Source organism: Schistocerca serialis, chromosome 9, assembly GCF_023864345.2.
Source record: "Schistocerca serialis cubense isolate TAMUIC-IGC-003099 chromosome 9, iqSchSeri2.2, whole genome shotgun sequence".
Taxonomy (NCBI): domain Eukaryota; kingdom Metazoa; phylum Arthropoda; class Insecta; order Orthoptera; family Acrididae; genus Schistocerca; species Schistocerca serialis.
The window spans coordinates 368461456-368485769 of NC_064646.1; positions in this window are offsets into that span (position 1 = coordinate 368461456).

Sequence of the window (24314 nt, forward strand, 5' to 3'; positions counted from 1 at the left end):
CTGGATACAGAAAATGTTCGACTGCTGCCCTGGTCAGCACATTCTCCAGATCCCTCACCAATTGAAAACGTCTGGTCAATGGTGGCCGAGCAACTGGCTCGTCACAATACGCCAGTCACTACTCATGATGAACTGTGGTATCGTGTTGAAGCCGCATGGGCAGCTGTACTTGTACACGCCATCCAAACTCTGTGTGACAATGTCCAGGCGTATCAAGGCCGTTATTACGGCCGGAGGAGGTTGTTCTGGGTATTGGTTTCTCAGGATCTATGCACCCAAATTGCATGAAAATGTAATCACGTGTCAGTTCTAGTGTAATATATTTGTCCAATGAATACCGATTAATCATCTGCATTTCTTCTTGGTGTAGTAGTTTTAATGATCAGTAGCGTAATTGGAGTCTGCTATTGTAGGGCGCCATTACGTCCACTATTTAGTGACTGCTCATGTCATTTGTTGTAACTGTTCATGTTAAAAGGTTGTCCTTGAGTTTGCCGTGGTGGAACCAATTATTTGTATACCCGTGTGGGACTGGTCGTAACTGATTTATGTTTCAGGTCTTATCACTCAATTGAACAATTCAACCCTCTTAATTTAGCGTTTATCTGAAGAAGTTGCACCTAAACTTGTTTGAAATTGTTTGGTACTCCAGTCTAGTAAATGGGCAAATTTTAAACTGTGGAAAGCGAAAAACTGGCGTGTACAAAACTTGTGGTGAGTGGCTCCCATTGTAATATGTTGTGTTTCTCAGGTGCTTTTCTTAAATTGGGTTTTACCTGAATACTGTTTTTTGGTTTGAATTACTGTCAGTTTGTTATTATAAATTTGGTTAAACGTTGAAAGGTGGCTACACTGTGCCACTGCGCCAGAGATTGCGCCTGGCTACACTGTGCCACTGCGCCAGAGATTGCGCCAAAGAGTACTATTAAGCCGCCTCCACAGTGCGTGTTAAGAGCTCATGGCAGTGAGTGCTTGTTATGAGATTGTAGAAGTCAGTGCTAGTAGAGAGCTCGTGGAAGTCAGTGCTAGTAGAGAGCTCGTAGAGGGCAGTATGTGTTAAGAGTTCGTACCGAGATGTGCTAGTGGGCACTGCTTGTCGTGAAGTCGGAGTGAGATGTGGTAGTAAAGAGTGTTGTTCCATGTTTTATGCAGTTATTTGATGGGAGAGATAGCAGATGTTATTGTAATGAGTGCATTTCGTCAATATATATGAAGGTAAAATCTACAATGTTCTTTTATTAATTGTGTGTTTGAAATAATGCGTCACTACAGGTTCAGTCAACAAAGCATCTGGCTTGTGTTCTTGTATTAGAGCGAATTCTGGTTTTCTTGCGTAATTATAGTTTTCTAATTTTCTTTTGTCACGTCAGCATAGTTGGTATTTAAAAATTCTTATCTTGTTGGAAAAGAACCGTGCCAGATGTGGACGTTGAGTCACACTCCCACATACAGAACAGTTACTCTTGTGCTTATTGGTGTTGTAGGTTTTATAGTTGCTGGGGACTTAATTAATTAACTGTGTTTACGAAAATTTTCTTACATTGTTTGTTGCGGTCAGATAGCGTAATAATACTAGTCAGGGCCAACCGATTACGAGACTTGCGTAATCGGACATACAGCTACTAAATACTAAAAATCAAAATCATTTTCAATCATATAAATTTAATTAAGCCCCCATGCAACGTTACTATATACATTTTTGAAATAGCCTCGGTCATTTTAAACTTATATCACAAATAGTTATCGAGCTTGAGTCGAAACTTTTAACTGATGTTATAATTGGTTTTTGCCCATATCTGGCACTACTGTATCAGCGGTATTTCGCCCTTTATTTTGGATCAGTGTAAATTTTATTAACTAAGATCGTGCGTTGTAATGGGCACCCTTCAAAGAAACACGCCTATATAAGGTGGTCGGACAACATCATTTCTAATAATTGTTCAGTAAGAATTGTTTGTTGATAAATCTTTGTCTAAAGGATGTCTGAATTCGTGTTAACCCGGCACCTTACCACTCCTTCACGGCTCCTATCATACCAATAACTATCGCATTAGTGCGACAACAACATGCTGCAAGTGTATTACTATTACATTTGCAACTTGTGCGATAATTAAAATCTTCTTATGAAGGGCACTTTTGTGCAACTGGGTGCTGATTATTTCAATAAATAGGTGAGGATAATAACAATGAGCGTATGGCACAGGTGTCCGGGAGACCCCACGCGGGGCTGTTCGGCCGCCGCTCCACAAGTTCTTTAACGCCACTACGGCGACTTGCAAGTGAATGAGGATGAAATGATGATGAAAGACACACAACACCCAGTCATCTCGAGACAGAGAAAATTCCTGACCCCGCCCGGAATCGAACCCGGGACCCCGCACGCGGGAAGCGAGAACGCTGCAATATTGCTACAAGAATTTGCTATGCTGAAATCGGGTGCTAATAGTAGAATAAAAGCGGGTTAAAAGCTGTGAGCTGTCTGGGGAGAAGTTAACCGTGCATTACTGCGCAACTGTTTCACCAGGTAACTAGTCTAGGTTTACCACATTACCAATCAGACTAACATTGATTATAATCTTTTACAGTCATACAACAACCGGTAATATATCTATATATAAAAAGGAGAATTTAAATAAAAAGAAAGAACTCAGTTTATATTTGGAAATTTATTTTAAGATTGTTCATTGAAATTTCAGCATATTATACGTGAGTTATAACTGAGCTGGTGCCTTGTTTAAGGATTGTAAAAATGTGAGATTTTAATCTTACGGAACACATCAAATATGGAGCCAAGATTGGGAGACTGCATACAACCCTGCATTCACAAAACAACACCCAAAGAACGTTGAAACATAAGCAAGAAGAAATTAACCACAACCAACAGATTCAATTTCACCCAAAGAAATTACGTTCGTAACACAATCCTGTCCGTCATGTAATCACCACACACTGGTATACTAAATTCATATTAACTCTTTGTGAAATCTTCCCAAAAAGAATAGCTGAAGGCTACTTTGGTGATTACACCACATGCTCCACGTGGCCAACTTGGTTTACAGAAAGCGTATAACTCCACAGTAATTTTGATAATTAAAATAAATTCGATCGAAAAGCAATTGACAAAAGAAAAACCTTGAACTGGTTACTAACGTCTTACTATTAACCTGATGGGTCAAACGGTTATATAAGCACGTGGTACTGGTCTCGCAAAGTACACTCCACGTGGGTTGAACATAAAGAAAAGCATAAAGAAAAGTTGCTATATTGTAAAATATTGTCAAGACGAGACGTTATAATCACACAAGCATTCACATTTAAGATTGATGAACTTAGTTAGTTACTGATCAACACGTGGTTCCACTTTACTCACAAAGTAATGACAAAGCAACTACCGCAAAATAATCTGAACTTCACACGAGAATTACACTCCGCTGCAATTTAAGATAGCATTAGATATTTTAGAGCTAAATCTGAAATCAAGGTATTAAGTTTTCAGTTAGGCTGAACTTAAGAAATCCATTGTCCTACGGACTTAACAGACACGCGCTTAGCCGGAGATCTTACCACTTCAGACGCTCGCCACGGTCCCACAGCAACTGCCTACTGCCCAGCGTGCTTCCTGAGGGTGGCTCACAAAGACAAACGGAAGTGGCCAGAGGGGCAGCTTCCTATACCAACATGACAACGGACGGACAGAACCATACTAAGGATAGAAACCTCTTTGCTTTTAGGAAGCGTAGCTACCTGTTCCGACGTTGGTCCTACTGTTCTCTAGCAGACAGGCTTGTCTGCTACCCTCAAGCATGCAACTACAAATACATTTGCTCATTCATACTCTCACACAGAAGGGAAGGGGGATGACAGTATCTTATCATATACAGTATATAACAGAAAGCGGATGTAGGTTACGTATGAGACTGTGTGACATGAATTACATATAAACTGTGTTTTAAAGTGTAGTAGTGTGACAGATCGTTCTTGTTTACGTGTAAAAGTAACACATTCCACTACTCAGTCTCCTCCCAGATAGTCAGAAACGCCACAGTAAATTTAGAAGATGAATTTATTCCATAAATGACAACAGATTTAAGAAATCAAACATGAAAGGAATCCAACAGAGACCTTTCATAACCCCAACGCTCCGGGAAAAGACTGTGCAGGGAATTTTCTGGCCATGCTAGGACATTCCCAAGCAGGCTTCTCACACCCTACTTAAACCAAAAGTGTAAAGAAAAGGCAAAAGGTCACCAGCTACTTGCTAAAACACAATAATTTCAACAAATCTTTAAAATCTACTAATTTCAAACAAAAAAAAAAACACAATCTGTGACACCTATTTAAAAGATAGTGTAGACCTAATTCGGTCAGCAAGTAAAAACAATGGTTCCTGTGTCATTAATATGAAAACAATTTCTGGTTGTTACCCTTATGGAGTTCACAAGTATTTGCTCATTGCAAGAGCCAACTGATCACAGGCAAATTTATGACTGTTTATTAACAAGCAAAATTTATGAAAATAGCAAAGGTGCCACAGCAATTAAAAAAGAACATGAAATAACATCAGTATTATAAAGAAGAACATTACAATGCACAATCCGCAAAAGCAAAAAAAATGATAAGAGAAAAAACATGTTTTACAAAGTGGTTATCGCAAAAAAATTCTATATCGTATAAAACTAGTAATTTGTAGAATTAAAATAACTATGTTGCACAATTTAATCATTCTCCTATATTTCAATTTGCTAGCAAACAATGAGCACTGTGTCATTATACTGAAACTTCAATAATTATGTGATTGTTACCCTTAAGGGGTTCCTCACAATAAATATGCCCCATGCAAAGGCTAATCGATCACAGTCCAATGAGAATGAATAGCAATCTGTCTGATAAACTATGCAATGCCACGTGAATGAATTTACGAAACAAAATAACACAAATCTAATACATCACACAAGAACAAACATTGATCAATAAAACAGTACACTAGTCAACATCTAAAAAAAAACACCAATAAATAAAACACCTTGCAAAATACAAGAGTCAAAGTCTAAAAAGAACAATAAATAGAACACCTGCAAAATACGAGAGTCAAAGTTTAAAAAAAAAACAAAAATAGAACACCTGCAAAATACAAGAGTCAGTCTAATAAACACCAATAAATCGAATCTCTGCAAAGCACACGAGTCAAAGTTTCTGTGACAGAAACACACGTATATGCATTGAACTAAGAACCGTATAATCACTGTTCACTGATACACTCACTAGTTCCACTGTTCCGAGGCACAGTATAAGGGGTGGGGGAGGGGGTTCGTCGCCGCAGCTGTCAGTAGGGATTTTTGTCCATCTGTTGCGTGCAATCCCGCCGTCTCTGCCCTCTCATGAAGTTTCTCTTGGTGGTCTGTGTCACGTACATCTCGATTTGGTTCCATGTTTGTGTTGTCAAATTCGTGCGGTATCCTCGATTGACACGCCAGGTTGATATTCCTGGGCAAGGATGACACTTAATGGCTCTTCTTTTGTGCCACCCTTAGCGACCAGAGAACATCGAACCATGATTTACTGTCGCTTGACAGTGGGCATCCGTCAGGAGATGTTGATAGGCGTCGTTGAAGTCTGCCAGTTTCTCTGGACAGTATGTGTCAAAAGGCTCCACGCCCTTTGTGTTGTTACATTCTTGAGTTATCCTCAATTGACTCGCCGGTTTGATATTCCTGGGCAAGGATGACACTTAATGGCTCTTCTTTTGTGCCACCCTCAGCGACCAGAGAACATCGAACCATGATTTACTGTCGCTTGACAGTAGGCATCCGTCAGGAAATGTCGATAGGCGTCGTTGACGTCTGCAAGTTTCTCTGGACAGTACCTGTCAAAAGGCTCCACGCCCCTTGTGTTGTTTCTCCGCGGCCGTCTCGTCACGGTCGCGTGCGTGTGGTGCGTTGCCAGCAGATGGATTTCCGCGCGGTGGACCGCTCGCCCATCTCAGGTCATCGCCTCGAGGAAGGGTCGCCCGGGGCGGCCGCCCATTAGCTCCAGGTGCAAGGGAAAGTGTTTGCCGCGTACCTTCTTTTGTTGTCGGCCGCGCTCCCGAAGTGGCCTGGCTGACAGCGTGTCCTGCTGGGAAACCCGCCAGTTTACAACTAGTCCGGCTGCTCCCGCTGTCTCTTAAGAGTTTTGCCGGTTCGCTTTCACGTTCTCAACTGCATTCACAGAAATTTTTCATCATCCTTATGTGATTACACAATGTCATACATAATACCACTTAGTATTGTCTTTCACAATTTTTAAGAACAAAGTGAGACTTAATTTTTTTTTATAAAAATAATTAGATGAATCGACAATATAAAATAAAATTTAAATGACTTGACAATGTAAAAAAAATAAAAGTGAAATGACTTTACAATGTAAAAAAAATAAGAAATTAAATGAACTGACAATATAATATTTAAATCCACATCACTAATGTGGTTCACTTACGTTTTAATAAATCCAATGCTACTTATTAATTCACTAAAATGAATAGGATTATGCCTTGTGCAAGTATAGGTCAGGACAGCATAGGGTTCACATGTTATTTACGCACACATACATGCACACCTGTTGTCTATTCTACAAACTAACTACCCATAAACATGCATTACTCAATATTCTACTTCTATCCACTACTAGTTAAGCCAATAAGCTACTTCAATGCTATTTCAACACCGTTTATATACCACTACAACATTGTTCTAATTCGTCCTCTTCTTGACGCTCGCGGCATACGTCTTGTCACATGATAAATATGGAGAAACTTTCCTTAAACATACACAGTAAAAAGAACAATGGTTATTTACACACCAAAACATTTATACCAGTTCGCACACCTGAAAAGAGACTCGCAATTATACATTTATCATACTCATATATTCACACATAAAACAGTAAGAAAATTTCATCTAAAATTACGTTATCACAAGAATTAATCACACAGATGGCTCTGAGAACGGTAAAAATGTCTGCACAATACAGGTTATACTACATTTTCTTACCCATTTTGCTGCGATTTCGTTCCTTCTTTAAGTTACCTCTCGCTTCCAAATCAGTCATTTCGCCTGTGGTGGTTATTCTGGATTCATTTCTCATGAATGGCAAAATTGTGGTCACCTCTATTCTGTAAAACAGTATCATCTTAACATATTGAACTTACAACAGACACAAAAGATCCGAATCCTCCTGCAGTTTAAATGACAAATGTTTTGCTTCATCCTTATTACCTTAAACCAAGCTTTCCTTCGTTCCCATAATCAAAATTATTTAATCATCCTCTACCTTCAAGAGGGAAACTTCCTCAGTACAAATCATATAGGCTGCAGGGCATCCCGCATCAGCGAAAACGGTAAGCTGTAATGCTCACAGCATCAGCAAAAATACATAAACGTCGCTTTTCTAGGACAAGTATTAACGCAGAATAATTTTTTTTAGGCTCTGGCTCAACATCAGTGAAGACTACAAAAAGGATCCACATTTACGTTCCATTCTCCATTTGCTGGAAAACTGCTCGTATTTGACTGCCACAATAATATTTCAGGGCGACGTAAATTACACAAACCACAATTCTTCTTTCACCTTGAAGGGAATCAATCTACTTACGAAATCCACAGACAGCACTTTACGTACTCAGCTATAAAGAACAAAAAAGACATATATTATCAATATTAACATATCATCGCATATTGGGAAGCCAATGGTTAAACAATCGTATTATCGCGTCCTGTTTTCAAGATTCCAGATTTACTCATTCCTTTCTCAGAGTTCTCCTGTCTTAAAATATTCATACAGCACGCATACTATAGTAAGAGATCCTCATTTATACTGACAGATATAGAATAGTAATAGATAGATAGTAGCACTGAAAGCAGAAAATCGGAAACAAGGCTACTAACAGCTGGGGACCTGGGTTTGCCAGACCCATAATACCCACAGATCGGATATTCCCCTGAGTTTTGCATTAATTCAGCACAGATCTTGCTTCCCTCAGGAGCGACTCTTTTCAATTTACACAAAAAAAAACATGAACAGCATTTCACTCGTTCACAAAGAAACCTTTTATCTTCACGTTTGAATCAAACTAAATCCTAATTGCACAAGGAAAGAAAAAAAATTAAAACATCTTTTAAATTAATCACATAGAAACATCTTTATCATTATTTTTTACCAACATATTATTCAAAATGCATACGTCACAAATTTACACTAATCAATTCTTTCTCCTCACCGTCCTCTCTACTTCTCACTGTCCTTTCTACTCATTTGCCATGTCGCTCATTTATTCCGATTGGGCGCCTTCTGCGCTGATCGTTTGTCATTGCCGGTTTTGCTCATTTCTATTTGCTGGATTATGTCTAGGGTTAGCCGGCCGAATTTCAACATCATGAGGTGCTCCGCCTACAGTCCTATTCCCACCGTGTTCACCGTGATATCGATTCTGGTTGCCGTAACTGTTCCGTTCACGATTTTGTCCACGTCCTCTATCATTTCTGTTGTTCCACCTGTGTTCGCGACTGTTACCCCAGTTTCTATACGGCCGGTCCCGATTATTGTTTCGTTCGCGTCGCGACGACCAGTCACGCCGTTGATTAGTAATACGGCCACGACTGCGGTCGCGCTGCTGTGCCCCGTAATAACTTTGTGCCTGATTAGGCGGGCATTCTGCTGTATTATATTCCAACTCTTGGAGAAGTGTTTTAAACGTTTCCACGTCCTCTTTGCATCGTCCCGCAAGAATGACGTGCCGCAAGTGCATCGGCAATTTGGTGATGCATATCCTAATTAGTTCCGCAGGCCCGTATGGGTCGTATAAAAATTGATTTGCCTGCAGCATGTGGTCGAATAGGCGTGCAGGGCTGCCGAAACCAGACTGGTTCAAATTTGGCAGCATAATTATGCCATGTTTGACCCTGTCTTGTGCCGCTTCCGACCAATAGGCGGAGAGAAAGGCTTGTCGAAAGCTTGTCGAAACTCCCGAGTGGAGTTGCAGTGACGCGCTGCCGATCTCATGCGACTCGCCGGTTCGCCTTCCAAATAGCCACACATATATTCTATCTTATGTGAACTTGACCAGTCGGGGGGAAGACAAAACTCAAATTGCTCGAGCCATGCACGTGGATGTATTCCTTTTTGCGAATTTCGGAATATCTCAAACTTTCTTACTGTAAGGAAATGTTTGAAATCAAATCCCCTCAGTTCCTCCTGGCGAGGCCCTTGAATGTTTCTATGTCTCTCATGTCTGCCCCTTAAATTACATTCTTCCCTGTCGTCAAAATCTCCCTCGCGGCCGGAGTCCCCCTCTGCACTGTTCGTACGGCTATTTTTAGTGCTATTGTCGAGTTCGGAATCACACGCCATGCGGTTTTCCAGATGCGCCACGCGTTCTTGTAATTCACCTGTTAGAGCTTTGTTTTGCCTGTTCACTTCGAACTGTCCCTTCTGAAATCTCAGAAGCGAACGCACTTCTTCGGTCTCTGCGGCCGCTACCAGTGTAGTATTGTTCTCGCTTTCCGTCAGCTTCATCGTGCCTACAATGTCCGCTAATGCCGCAATCTTATCATCTATTTGTCTCTTGTCCTCCGCCCCAGTCTGCTTCAATTGTTCTACTTGCTGTTCCAACGCGTGGATCGCTAAACTGTTGTCCGCTATTGTGTTGCTAACGGACGTGGGACAATGCGTTTCCGCCTCTTGGACCCTCGAGAGTACCTGCTGGTGTTCCCTTTGGCATTCTTCCCTCAGCTCTTGGAAATTCCTAAGTAGCCGTTTTTTGCTTTCTTTAGATTCGGCATCGCGACTCCGCTTGCTCTGTTCTAAGGCTTGCAGACGATCATCGATTTGTTCAAATGTACGGCCTAATTCTTTCATAATATCACTTTTTATTTCACTTGCCAGATTGTTTATTCTTTGTGAGATATTATCGGACACTCTCTGCATCGACTTGTCGACTTTATTTGTCTGCTGGATTAGTTTTTCGTCTATTTGTTCGCCTAGCTCGCGGATCGATTTTTCGGATGATTCTTTTTGTTCTCGGAACGATTTTTCTGATTTCTGCGTCATTTCATCGCCTAGCTCTCGGATCGATTTTTCAGATTTCTGCGTCATTTGTTCGCCTAGCTCTCGCATCGATTTTTCAGATTCCTGCGTCATTTGTTCCCCTAGCTCTCGGATCGATTTTTCAGATTTCTGCGTCATTTGTTCCCCTAGCTCGCGGATCGATTTTTCAGATTTCTGTGCGTTTTCTTTATTTTGTTGCAATAAGGCTTTCATGAGTTCTGCCAAATCATTTTGGTTAGTAGGAGGCAAATTAATTTGTGGCTCTGATGTGAGCCCGTTCGTGCTGTTCTGCATTTCGTCTGAAGTATTTCCCATTGCATTTTCGGAACCGCCCGACGCGTTAACATTCGAAATCAAATTATCCCCTTGGTCCATGTTGCTTAAGTTGTCGGACCGCTTACTTTTAGTTTGGTTACGTGTCTGCATTAGTTCAATTTATACCCAGTATGCAACACACTAATCACAGTAAATGTATCCCCCAAAAATTTCGACAGTTACACGAAAGGTACCCAACCTAGTACTCACTTTTTCACACGCAAAACAAATTTTTATCTTTGATCGAAACAGTGGAATTTACAAGCGAGAAAAAAAACCAACACACACATATAAAACACACAAATATAGAAAACAAAACAACAAGACAAACAACACAACACCGCTCAACAATGCAGTGAATCTTTAGAAAGTCTCCTCTGAAACAACGCAGAAGTTGTTTGAGCGCTGTAGGGAAAAAAAATTAAGATTATACAACGCTTGCAATCTAATGTCTCAGAGATTCCAGAGTCTAGCGGAATCACAGAACAGGGTCGCCATGTGCAATATTGCTACAAGAATTTGCTATGCTGAAATCGGGTGCTAATAGTAGAATAAAAGCGGGTTAAAAGCTGTGAGCTGTCTGGGGAGAAGTTAACCATGCATTACTGCGCAACTGTTTCACCAGGTAACTAGTCTAGGTTTACCACATTACCAATCAGACTAACATTGATTATAATCTTTTACAGTCATACAACAACCGGTAATATATCTATATATAAAAAGGAGAATTTAAATAAAAAGAAAGAAATCAGTTTATATTTGGAAATTTATTTTAAGATTGTTCATTGAAATTTCAGCATATTATACGTGAGTTATAACTGAGCTGGTGCCTTGTTTAAGGATTGTAAAAATGTGAGATTTTAATCTTACGGAACACATCAAATATGGAGCCAAGATTGGGAGACTGCATACAACCCTGCATTCAGAAAACAACACCCAAAGAACGTTGAAACATAAGCAAGAAGAAATTAACCACAACCAACAGATTCAGTTTTCACCCAAAGAAATTACGTTCGTAACACAATCCTGTCCGTCATGTAATTACCACACACTGGTATACTAAATTCATATTAACTCTTTGTGAAATCTTCCCAAAAAGAATAGCTGAAGGCTACTTTGGAGATTACACCACAAGCCCCACGTGGTCAACTTGGTTTACAGAAAGCGTATAACTCCACAGTAATTTTGATAATTAAAATAAATTCGATCGAAAAGCAATTGACAAAAGAAAAACCTTGAACTGGTTACTAACGTCTTACTAATAACCTGATGGGTCAAACAGTTATATAAGCACGTGGTACTGGTCTCGCAAAGTACACTCCACGTGGGTTGAACATAAAGAAAAGTTGCTATATTGTAAAATATTGTCAAGACGAGACGTTATAATCACACAAGCATTCACATTTAAGATTGATGAACTTAGTTAGTTACTGATCAACACGCGGTTCCACTTTACTCACAAAGTAATGACAAAGCAACTACCGCAAAATAATCTGAACTTCACATGAGAATTACACTCCGCTGCAATTTAAGATAGCATTAGATATTTTAGAGCTAAATCTGAAATCAAGGTATTAAGTTTTCAGTTAGGCTGAACTTAAGAAATCCATTGTCCTACGGACTTAACAGACACGCGCTTAGCCGGAGATCTTACCACTTCAGACGCTCGCCACGGTCCCACAGCAACTGCCTACTGCCCAGCGTGCTTCCTGAGGGTGGCTCACAAAGACAAACGGAAGTGGCCAGAGGGGCAGCTTCCTATACCAACATGACAACGGACGGACAGAACCATACTAAGGATAGAAACCTCTTTGCTTTTAGGAAGCGTAGCTACCTGTTCCGACGTTGGTCCTACTGTTCTCTAGCAGACAGGCTTGTCTGCTACCCTCAAGCATGCAACTACAAATACATTTGCTCATTCATACTCTCACACAGAAGGGAAGGGGGATGACAGTATCTTATCATATACAGTATATAACAGAAAGCGGATGTAGGTTCCGTATGAGACTGTGTGACATGAATTACATATAAACTGTGTTTTAAAGTGTAGTAGTGTGACAGATCGTTCTTGTTTACGTGTAAAAGTAACACGTTCCACTACTCAGTCTCCGCCCAGATAGTCAGAAACGCGACAGTAAATTTAGAAGATGAATTTATTCCATAAATGACAACAGATTTAAGAAATCAAACATGAAAGGAATCCAACAGAGACCTTTCAACGATACCGCAAGTCCACAATAGGTGGACAATAGGTGAGGATAATGATGACATTTGCTTTGTGGGGCGCTCAAATACGCGATTATCAGCGCCCGTACAAATTCCCAATCTTGACACAGTCCAGTCGCGCCATTTTCACGAATGATGACGAAAGATGCGGACAACACAAACACCGAGTCTCCAAGCGGAGAAAGTCCCCAACGCGGCTGGGAATCGAACCCGGGAACCCGTGATCCAGAGGCACCAACGCTTTCCACTAAACCGCAAACTGCGGACTCAATAAATAGAAATGCAGTTGCTGAAGACGAATAAACTCCTAAAATTGAAATAATTAGAGATTGCAACTCTGCAGACGAATGCTGAACACCAAAATAAGTTAATTTTGCATAGGAAATACGGCTGACGGGATTCTTACCGGGAAAGCAAATATCAGAGTACAATACCGAGAGCGTTGGTGCAGTGGTTAGCACACTGGAGTCACTTTCGGGAGGACGACGGTCCAAACCCGCGTCCGGCCAGCCTGTTTTAGGTTATCCGTGATTTCCGTAAATCGCTTCAAGCAAATGCCAGGATGGTTCCTTTGAAAGGGCACAGCCAACTTCCTTTCCCATCTTTCCCTAAATCGGATGGGACCGATGACCTCGCTGTTTGCTCTCCTCCCCCGAATCAACCGACAAGTCTGAGCACTCTGATCAAAAGTATCCAAATAACTGTTAGTGGGCATTAATATGAGTTGTGTCTATCATTTGTCTTTATGTTGGCTGGAGAAACTACCAGTGATGTTTCTGAACGTCGGTGGAGGAATGGCAACCAATGTTCCTCAACAGCGAAGTCGACGGTCATTCCACAGGGGTTATGTTGAGTTCAGGCCGGGACTCGGGGCACATTCAGGAATGTTACTGACCACAAACCATTGCCTCACTGTTGCTGCTTTATGGCAGAGTGCATTGGCATGCTGATATAATCATTGTCTCCGAACTTTTCCCATAGTGTACCCAGTACACGATGCTGTGAAACGTGTATGCTTTTGACACTGTCCCACACAAGTGGCTTGTACTGAAATTGCGTGCTTATTGAAGAAGCGTCTCATTTATGTGACTGGATTCGTGATTTCCTATCAGAGAGGTCACAGTTAGTAGCAACTGACGGAAAGTCATCGAGTAAAAGAGAAGTGGTTTTTGGCGTTCACCAGGGTAGTTTCACAGGCCATTTTCTGCTCCTTATATAAATAAACGATTTGTTAAACAATCTGAATACCCTTCTTAGGTTGTGTGCAGATGAGGCTGTCATTTATCGACAAATAATGTCAACAGAAGATCACAAGAAATTGCAAAACAATTTAGAAAAGATATCTGCATGGTGCGAATATTGGCAGTTGACCCTAAATAACGAAAAGTGTGAGGTCATCCACATGAGTGCTAAATAGAATCCGTTAAACTCCGGTTACACGATAAATCAGTCAAATCTAAAGGCCGTAAATTCAACTAAATACCTAAGAATTACGATCACTTACAACTTAAATTGAAAGGAACACATAGAAAATGTTGCGGGGAAGGCTAACCGAAGACTGCGTTTTATTGGTAGGACACCTAGAAAATGTAACATATCTACTAAAGAGACTGCCTACACTAGGCTTCTAGGCTTCTCCGTCCTCTTTTAGAATACTGCTGCGCGATGTGGGATTCTTACGAGATAGGACTGACGGAGTACATCGAAAAAGTTCAAAAAAGGGCAGCACGCTTTGTATTATCGCGAAATAGAGGATAGAGGGTCACTAAAATGATGCAGGATTTCGGATGGACACCATTTAAACAATGGCGTTTTTCGTAGCGGAGGAACCTTTTCACGAAATTCCAATCACCAATTTTCTTCTCCGAATGCGAAAATGTTTTGTTGACGCCGAGCTACATAGGGAGAAACGATGACAATGATAAAGTAAGGGAAATCACAATTCGCACGCGTTACAAGATAATTGTGAAAGTGGTTCGATGAACCCTCTGCCAGGCACTTGAATGTGATTTGCAGAGTATCCAGTTAGATATAGATGTAGATGTTTCCATATTAAATTATTGTTTCAGTAAGGGTACCACACCATAACTACGAAAAAAACAGTCCGCCACCGTAACACCACATGCTTCGTACTCCGCTGTTGGCACCTCACATGATGACTGGGGGCGTCTGGATACTTTCTAGCCGGCCGGAGTGGCCGAGCGGTTCTAGGCGCCACAGTCTGGAACCGCGCGCCCGCTACGATCGCAGGCTCGAATCCTGCCTCGGGCATGGATGTGTGTGATGTCCTTAGGTTAGTTAGGTTTAACTAGTTCTAAGTTCTAGGGGACTGATGACCTCAGAAGATAAGTCCCATAGTGCTCAGAGCCATTTGAACCATTTGATACTTTCTATCGGTAGAGTATGTCAAACCAACGGCGTGGTTGCGGGAAGTGCTAATGAAATGATTACTTCCAAGACGTGCGAGATATGCAGTTGCACCATATCAGCAGAAAGACGGATGATTAAAAAAATGTACTGGTGCTCATGTTGCTGTTTGCGAGCGAAATGAAATAAGACTTGTTTGTTACACAAAGGTCACAGGCAATTTGCTCTCGAACCTGAATCTCAAATTTGGTTCGTGTTCGCATTACTATTAAGCGAATTCCTACCATTTTTGTTGCCGTCCAATAAATTACTTGGACGTAACAAAATTCTATAACAAGATTCATTATGGTCTGAATCAATCCATGTCTCGGAGTTGCCATACAGTTTGCTGACCGTAGTGATTTCACACTGCATTACAGGACGTAAATTGACAGTTGTTTCGCCTGTTTCGGGCAGTTCTGTGCGTTTAAAAATTTAGATCTTGAGCCACAAAGCGAGGAATTACGGTGCGCCCAGTCACTATATTCCAATGTGGTGTAATGAATTTGATTATACCAGTATAACCTCATATGTATGACCTCTGTGTGAACTGAAATCCTGCCTTTCATAGTGCACGGTACCTCATTTTACTTCCACAATTAGTTCGACTTTTGTGTTGCCCGATAGCTATTCTTGATTAACTCTGAGCTAGTGAATTAAGATATTGGTGGCTTCTTTCGTGTATCACGGCTACTCTTAGACTTTGAGACGTGGCCCATTACTCGTGACAAGCCATTTGCAAAATTGCCTGACACCATTTCTGACGTCTGACGGCGTTAGCATTTTTTTTTTTTTTTTTTTTTGAGTCATCTGCATCGCTGGTCGGTACTTCAGTACGGTATTTAAGGTCAACGACTCTTACGGAGAATACGGTATTCTGTTGGCTCCACAGAAATTCAGACAACGGGCTTTAGAAATTGCCGGAGAGAGCCGTTCTCTGCTGAGGCGTTGGAAAAAGGAAAAGAACGCCATCTTGGCAGCGTTATATCCGCACCCGCCACTGAAGGATGAGTCTGCGAGTATTTTATTTCTGAAAAGCAACTGCTGCACTCTAGCAGCCACACAGGTTCTGGTAAGAACACCGCATTATATCACAGCAAAATTTTCTGTGCGCTCTGTCCCCAACACACGCTGCTCACCTCTAGGCAGTATGTGACTTGTTTAATTAAATACAAAATTAAAGGTCAGCAGCATAACAAGTAGTTCAGTGTGAGGTCACTGAATTTCACCATCTACCCAACACTGCGCACATCCGCTTTCGCGCAATGCAGCATCGAGCCGCCGTGGTATTACGATAGTGACGCAATGGGGAGGGACGTTGAAGCCCTGCGTAGGTTGCTGGTTCAAGTCCTGGCATGGAAAAAAAAAATTCCTCCCCCGTAATGGGCCGGTTAGGTGATGGCAGCTGGCGCCGTACTGAAGCTACTGAAAATCAGACTGTACGCGATGGCCCGGCTTAAATCCCAAACCTCCCTGCAGTTGGAACATCGTTATGCACAAAACGAGTAAATTCGACAAGGAAACTAACACTGAAGTCGCTGTGCACAGTAACAAAGAGACACATCATATGAAAATAAAATCAACGACTATTAAATTCAATGAATTTTCGTTAACAGTAGCTGACAACAAGTGGACAAAATTTATCTATCGAAAGCAGACCCAAAAAAATGTTTAGACAGGTAATGCATTTTCTTCCACCAGACATCAGATTTTGCAACTCATCAGAAAAAATTCTTAGCTCACTCAGAAATAATAATTCTTCTAGCTGTGATGCTACCTCAGCCGAAGTGCTAAAATATCTTGGTAACTTGGTAGTGCCACCGTTGAGATACATAAGCCAAGGAGTATTTCCTAAGAGACTCAAGTATGCAATAAGAACACCAATAAACAGAAATGGATAGAAGTCAGTGACCTCTAATTATAAACCGTACTAATCAACAATATACACTACTGGCCATTAAAATTGCTATACCACGAAGATGGCGTGCTGCAGAGGTGAAATTTAACCGACAGGAAGATGATGCTGAGATATGCAAATGATTAGCTTTTCAGAGCATTCACACAAGGTTGGCGCCGGTGGCGACACCTACAACGTGCTGACATGAGGAAAGTTTCCAACCGATTTTTCATACACATGCAGCAGTTGACCGGCGTTGCCTGGTGAAACGTTGTTCTGATGCCTCGTGTAAGGAGGAGAAATGCGTGCCTTCACGTTTCCGACTTTCATAAAGATCGGATTGCAGCCTATCGCGATTGCGGTTTATCGTATCGCGCCATTGCTGCTCGCGTTGGTCGAGATCCAATGACTGATAGCAGAATATGTAATCGGTGGGTTCAGGACGATAATACGGAACGCCGTACTGGATACCAACGGTCTCGTATCACTAGCACTCGAGATGACACGCATCTTATCCGCATGGCTGTAACATATCGTGCAGCCACGTCTCGATCCCTGAGTCAACGGATGGGGACGTTTGCAAGACAACAACCATCTGCACGAACAGTTCGACGACGTTTGCAGCAGCATGGACTATCAGCTCGGAGACCGTGGCTGCCGTTACCCTTGACGCTGCATCACAGACAGGAGCGCCTGCGATGGTGTATTCAACGACGAACCTGAGTGCACGAATGGCAAAACGTCATTTTTTCGGATGAATCCAGGTTCTGTTTACAGCATCATGATAGTCGCATCCGTGTTTGGCGACATCGCTGTGAACGCACATTGGAAGCGTGTATTCGTCATCGCTATACTGGCTTACCACCCGGCGTGATGGTAAGGGGTGCCATTGGTTAAACGTCTCGGTCACCTCTTGTTCGCATTGACGACACTTTGAACAGTGGACGTTACATTTCAGATGTGTTACGATCCGTGGCTCTACCCTTCATTCAATCCCTGCAAAGCCCTACATTTCAGCAGTATAATGCACGACCGCATGTTGCAGGTCCTGTACAGGCCTTTCTGGATACAGAAAATGTTCGACTGCCGCCATGGCCAGCACATTCTCCAGATCTCTCACCAATTGAAAACGTCTGGTCAATGGTGGCCGAGCAACTGGCTCGTCACAATACGCTAGTCACTACTCTTGATGAACTGTGGTTTCGTGTTGAAGCTGCTTGGGCAGCTGTACCTGTACACGCCATCCAAGCTCTGTTTGACTCAATGCCAAGGCGTATCAGGGCCGTTATTACGCCTGAGGTGATTTTTCTGGGTACTGATTTCTCAAGATCTATGCACCCAAATTTAGTGAAAATGTAATCACATGTCAGTTCTAGTATAATATATTTATCCAATGAATACGCGTTTATCATCTGCATTTCTTCTTGATGTAGCAATTTTAATGGCCACTAGTGTAAAAAGTGTTGCAGGAAACTTCTTAGACTTCCATGGACTGCAAAGAGGACCAACAGATCAATATTGGAGCGAATAAAACCAGATTTCTCCCTGGAAGGTCTAATGTTAAAACAAAAGCTGACCTACTTTGGACACACAATGCGAAGGCATACCTCACTGGAAAAAACATTAATGCTGGGGAAGATTGAAGGAACTAGAAGAAGAGGACGTCAGAGGATGAGACGAATCAATGGTATCACAGAAGCTATGTGTTTCAACCTGGAAGTTCTATGGAAGAAAGTGCAAGACCGGAAAAAAAAGCCACGCGGGATTAGCCGAGCGGTCTCAGGCGCTGCAGTCACGGACTGTGCGGCTGGTCCCGGCGGATGTTCGAGTCCTCCCTCGGGCGTGTGTGTGTGTGTGTGTGTGTGTGTGTGTGTGTGTGTGTGTGTGTGTGTGTGTGTGTGTTTGTCCTTAGGATATTTTAGGTTAAGTAGTGTGTAAGCTTAGGGACTGATGACCTTAGCAGTTAAGTCCCATAAGATTTCACATACATTTGAACATTTGAAAGAAAGACAGGAAAAAGTGGCGTGATTTTGTTCATGGGGTCACGAAAAGTCGGAACCGACTAAACGAGTAGAGAGAGAGAATGTGTAAAAAGTATTTATCCACATGGTCCTTTCGTGCTGAGGCGGATAAATAATCTTAGGATAGAAACCGTCCTGGTCCACTCCCGTTCAAACCTAAAGATAACAGAAAATAACTAAACTTCGAACCCAAGTAAGTAATAACCTTTACATTTACATGATAAATACCATCACCAGCCAACTTCAACAAAACACCAGCAAGAATTATTCTACCGGATCGATATCCTCATTTCCGTTTTCTCAAAAATACAACAATATCTTGAGAAGTTAGTACTTCACAGATTTAAAATGTGAAGTAATTTGGTTGAAGATAAGAGATAAATGAGGATCAAACATTATCATCGGATGATTCTATAGATCACTAAACATTTGAACGGAGAACTTGGTAGAGATTTTTCGTGAGTTTTCTGGTCATGTTGTAGTCTTGGGTGGAATTTTCAATTTGCCAGATTTATGCTGGAAGATTCAAATATTTAAGACGATTAGTCGGGAGAGGGAATCAAGTGAACTTATTCTTCACACCGTATTCTAAAAGTATCTGGAGCAACTAATCAAAAAATCGACTTGTGAAACCAATGTATTAGATCTTCTGGTCACCAACAGGCCTGAGTTCAAGACACCGTAGTACAAGGAACCAGCCATCGTGAGGCTGTTACAGAATAACCTAATACGGCTAAAAAAAAAAAAGAAAAAAAGGCGGTAAGATATTTCTGCTTAGCTAGAGCGGCAAAGTAAAACAAAAGATTTCAAATACTTGAGCTCTCAAGAAGCAAAATTCATCTTCGGGACCGAAAATTTTTAGGATCGTTGTCAAAAGTTCAGGAAAATTTTACGGTATGCCATAGGTATGTGGCAACAGAGTGACAAGGACAGTTGGAGCATACACTTATCTGATTTACGATCTTGACTCCTGACTCCTGATAAGATAACAGCTCAATTAATCGGTTACTAATTGTCTCTTATGTAACAGCGCTCTCTGTCTCTCTCCATCCCTAGCGTCTCTTTTCTTCCTTTTCTTCTTTTTTCTTTTGGGTGCAGGCGGTGGCAGTCAATGCGTTCCTGAACCTGTGGCCTCCATTTTATACTGCCAAATGCCTGACCGACACCTGTGCCACAAGCGCTCAGTACTTTGAGCAAAAATCATGGTGAAATGCATTCAGAAGCTGTGAGCAGCCAGGAAGAATAACAATTAGAAGACTACATTTTAAAGTAAGTAATTGCTCATCACTATTATAGCAGCAGGAGCATCAGCCTCAGTAACTGGGGTTACGGATGTGTTAGCATTCGACCGGCATCCATCACACCAGCAGCAGTCTGCACTTGAGCTCCTTGAAATGCTGGCATTATATCGAGCCCAGCCAGCACCAGCGGCACCATCTAAACTGCAGTGAAGTAGTGCTACTAGCAGAATGCTGTTGCTGCTCTTCGCTAGGCCGTACAATTCAACAACAAATTGTGTGGGGCTAATGAAAGACAGAGTTTGAAGTTGTCATCGACATAGAGAATGTGCCTTCAAATGGTACTAAAGTGAGCTATACGTGGCTGGAACTAGAGTACTTCTGTGGCATGAATGAGTATATTGAAGGAAAAATTACTGACGAGTAAAATTCTCTGCTTTCACCGGTTAACATCGGAATGTTAAAAGGTGAAGCAGCAATAATGGGTATGTATAGAGAGGCAATTCTTGAATTAAGAGCTCACTGTGTAACCACATACATCAAACATCCAAGTGTAGCGCACTTACGTGACTTATAGTGTGCGTTAATGATTGTGTCAGACAAACTGTGCCGTTTGTGGCAACATGTTAGAGCAACATTTCATGCATTTATTATTATGTATTTTTACATAAAAAAGTGAAGTTGGACCAGCTAAATCACTGCATTGATACATGTATTCCACATGTACTGCAGTCTACAAAAGCTGATCCTGTAAATGTGGGCGCTGAATATGCTGAGGAGGTACCAGCGTATGTAATTACTCCGATAACATGAAATGCAGTCAAAGCTCAATTCAAAGCATCTAAACATGAACTGTTTCGGAAGTACTGGAAACTAACACACATGTATGTAAACATGAAATAATAATAAAAAAAATGTTATACGAAAATGTTTTAATTTTTGTGACTACTCCTATCAAAGTATAAGAAACTTACAGGGTTACAGAGAGGGCATTTCATAACTGAGTAGTTTTTATTATATATATTATAGCAGAATTATATATATATATATATATATATATATATATATATACACTCCTGGAAATGGAAAAAAGAACACATTGACACCGGTGTGTCAGACCCACCATACTTGCTCCGGACACTGCGAGAGGGCTGTACAAGCAATGATCACACGCACGGCACAGCGGACACACCAGGAACCGCGGTGTTGGCCGTCGAATGGCGCTAGCTGCGCAGCATTTGTGCACCGCCGCCGTCAGTGTCAGCCAGTTTGCCGTGGCATACGGAGCTCCATCGCAGTCTTTAACACTGGTAGCATGCCGCGACAGCGTGGACGTGAACCGTATGTGCAGTTGACGGACTTTGAGCGAGGGCGTATAGTGGGCATGCGGGAGGCCGGGTGGACGTACCGCCGAATTGCTCAACACGTGGGGCGTGAGGTCTCCACAGTACATCGATGTTGTCGCCAGTGGTCGGCGGAAGGTGCACGTGCCCGTCGACCTGGGACCGGACCGCAGCGACGCACGGATGCACGCCAAGACCGTAGGATCCTACGCAGTGCCGTAGGGGACCGCACCGCCACTTCCCAGCAAATTAGGGACACTGTTGCTCCTGGGGTATCGGCGAGGACCATTCGCAACCGTCTCCATGAAGCTGGGCTACGGTCCCACACACCGTTAGGCCGTCTTCCGCTCACGCCCCAACATCGTGCAGCCCGCCTCCAGTGGTGTCGCGACAGGCGTGAATGGAGGGACGAATGGAGACGTGTCGTCTTCAGCGATGAGAGTCGCTTCTGCCTTGGTGCCAATGATGGTCGTATGCGTGTTTGGCGCCGTGCAGGTGAGCGCCACAATCAGGACTGCATACGACCGAGGCACACAGGGCCAACACCCGGCATCATGGTGTGGGGAGCGATCTCCTAAACTGGCCGTACACCACTGGTGATCGTCGAGGGGACACTGAATAGTGCACGGTACATCCAAACCGTCATCGAACCCATCGTTCTACCATTCCTAGACCGGCAAGGGAACTTGCTGTTCCAACAGGACAATGCACGTCCGCATGTATCCCGTGCCATCCAACGTGCTCTAGAAGGTGTAAGTCAACTACCCTGGCCAGCAAGATCTCCGGATCTGTCCCCCATTGAGCATGTTTGGGACTGGATGAAGCGTCGTCTCACGCGGTTTGCACGTCCAGCACGAACGCTGGTCCAACTGAGGCGCCAGGTGGAAATGGCATGGCAAGCCGTTCCACAGGACTACATCCAGCATCTCTACGATCGTCTCCATGGGAGAATAGCAGCCTGCATTGCTGCGAAAGGTGGATATACACTGTACTAGTGCCGACATTGTGCATGCTCTGTTGCCTGTGTCTATGTGCCTGTGGTTCTGTCAGTGTGATCATGTGATGTATCTGACCCCAGGAATGTGTCAATAAAGTTTCCCCTTCCTGGGGCAATGAATTCACGGTGTTCTTATTTCAATTTCCAGGAGTGTACATATATATATATATATATATATATATATATATATATATATATATATATATTGTAACGTGCCCTTAGAAAAATTATGAATGACTGTGCTAGTAAACTTCTATGTTATTTGAAACAAAGACAGCTGAGTAAAACTGAACGTACTCAGACATTTCTCTCTTTACTCATTCCGATCATCACTAAACTGACACGAAATATTTTTTCAGCGCAACGCAATATGACTTTCAGTAATCCCTACCAAAGAATGGTCCTGACTAACAATAACCTATACCTCTCATGAATCACTTACCTCACAAAAATCTTCATTACCGAACTACTGCAATACAGCGAGCGCCAGTACTGCCAGCTAAATAAAAATTCTAACTACTGAAGGCACTAACTACTGGTAGGCACAGTTAGCAAATGAAAGATTTTGATAGAGAACAAATAATGTATTTACATGAATAATGTTCAAAAGTCATACATATATATCAATTCATGACATCCATCTTTACAAATTTTCTTTTGTGGCGGACTCACGTCCAGATCGTCCTCTCAAAACTCTGGCATCTATCTCTCTCCACATCCAGCACTGCTGGCGGCTCACCTCCAACTGCGCAACGCTACGCGCTGTTCACATCAAACTACCCAACTCTACACAAGAGAATATTCCAACAATGAGTGACATACAAATATGTTGCTTCTCAAAGGTCCGTCTAGTGAACTTGTACGGAAAGCGGTATATGTGGAGGTTCGAGACGTTCATTACACACATACTGACTCATACAGACTCCACCAACCTCACCAAAACCTTAGCCATCGAACGAATGATTCATCTTTTGTTGAAAATTGTGGCCTGCTTAAAATTTGGCGAGGCGATATAATCTTCAGCGCCTCCCAACGGTAAAGTAAATGGATATCACGCCATTTGCCATAGTTTTCCTGAAAGCCGTATGTTCATTAATTTAATATTTTTTCAAAATCACATATTTCGAGAGCCCTCTTTTCGGTATTTAAATCAATATACTGTTTCAGCTAGAGCTTTTAGGTGAAAAGGCGACGGAACAGGTGAGCCTAACAAGTTTCATTTGCAAACTGAAGCGCTGCTGGAGGTTACGGCAGTGGATTATCTATTCTGCCTGTTAGCCAGAGTGGTCATCTGTTTGGGACTCGAACCATTACGCAGGGCTAAGTACTCCAGGCATAATGTAATACTGGCATGCACATCGTGCAAGTCACTGTGATATTCAACGTCTGACTTTGTGACATATCCCAGTTCAGAGTTAGCAGATATATCTTTAATCTTTTTCTTCAACCTAATGAGCTCATCTTCATTGGGTGTCCACCAGAGATCCTCCTTGCCCTTCTCAGAATAAATGACAATGAAACGTGAGCAAGTTTGTACTCGAAGTAATTTTTCAGGTCACCATAAGACCACTTAGAGATCATCATCCTGCGGTAAAGCATGAAAGGATCCAGAGCTTTTTTTTCTTCATTGTAGCTCTTTGTGATGGCGTCTCGAACAGTTCCGCAGACGAGAGGCGATGTCTTTACTTTTCGAAAGCTACTATAAACACCAAATTCGATTTATCAGCCCACTTCTAACAAGGGGTGCAGTTCAATATCATGCGTTTAGAACATTTCTGTAAGTTAAGATAT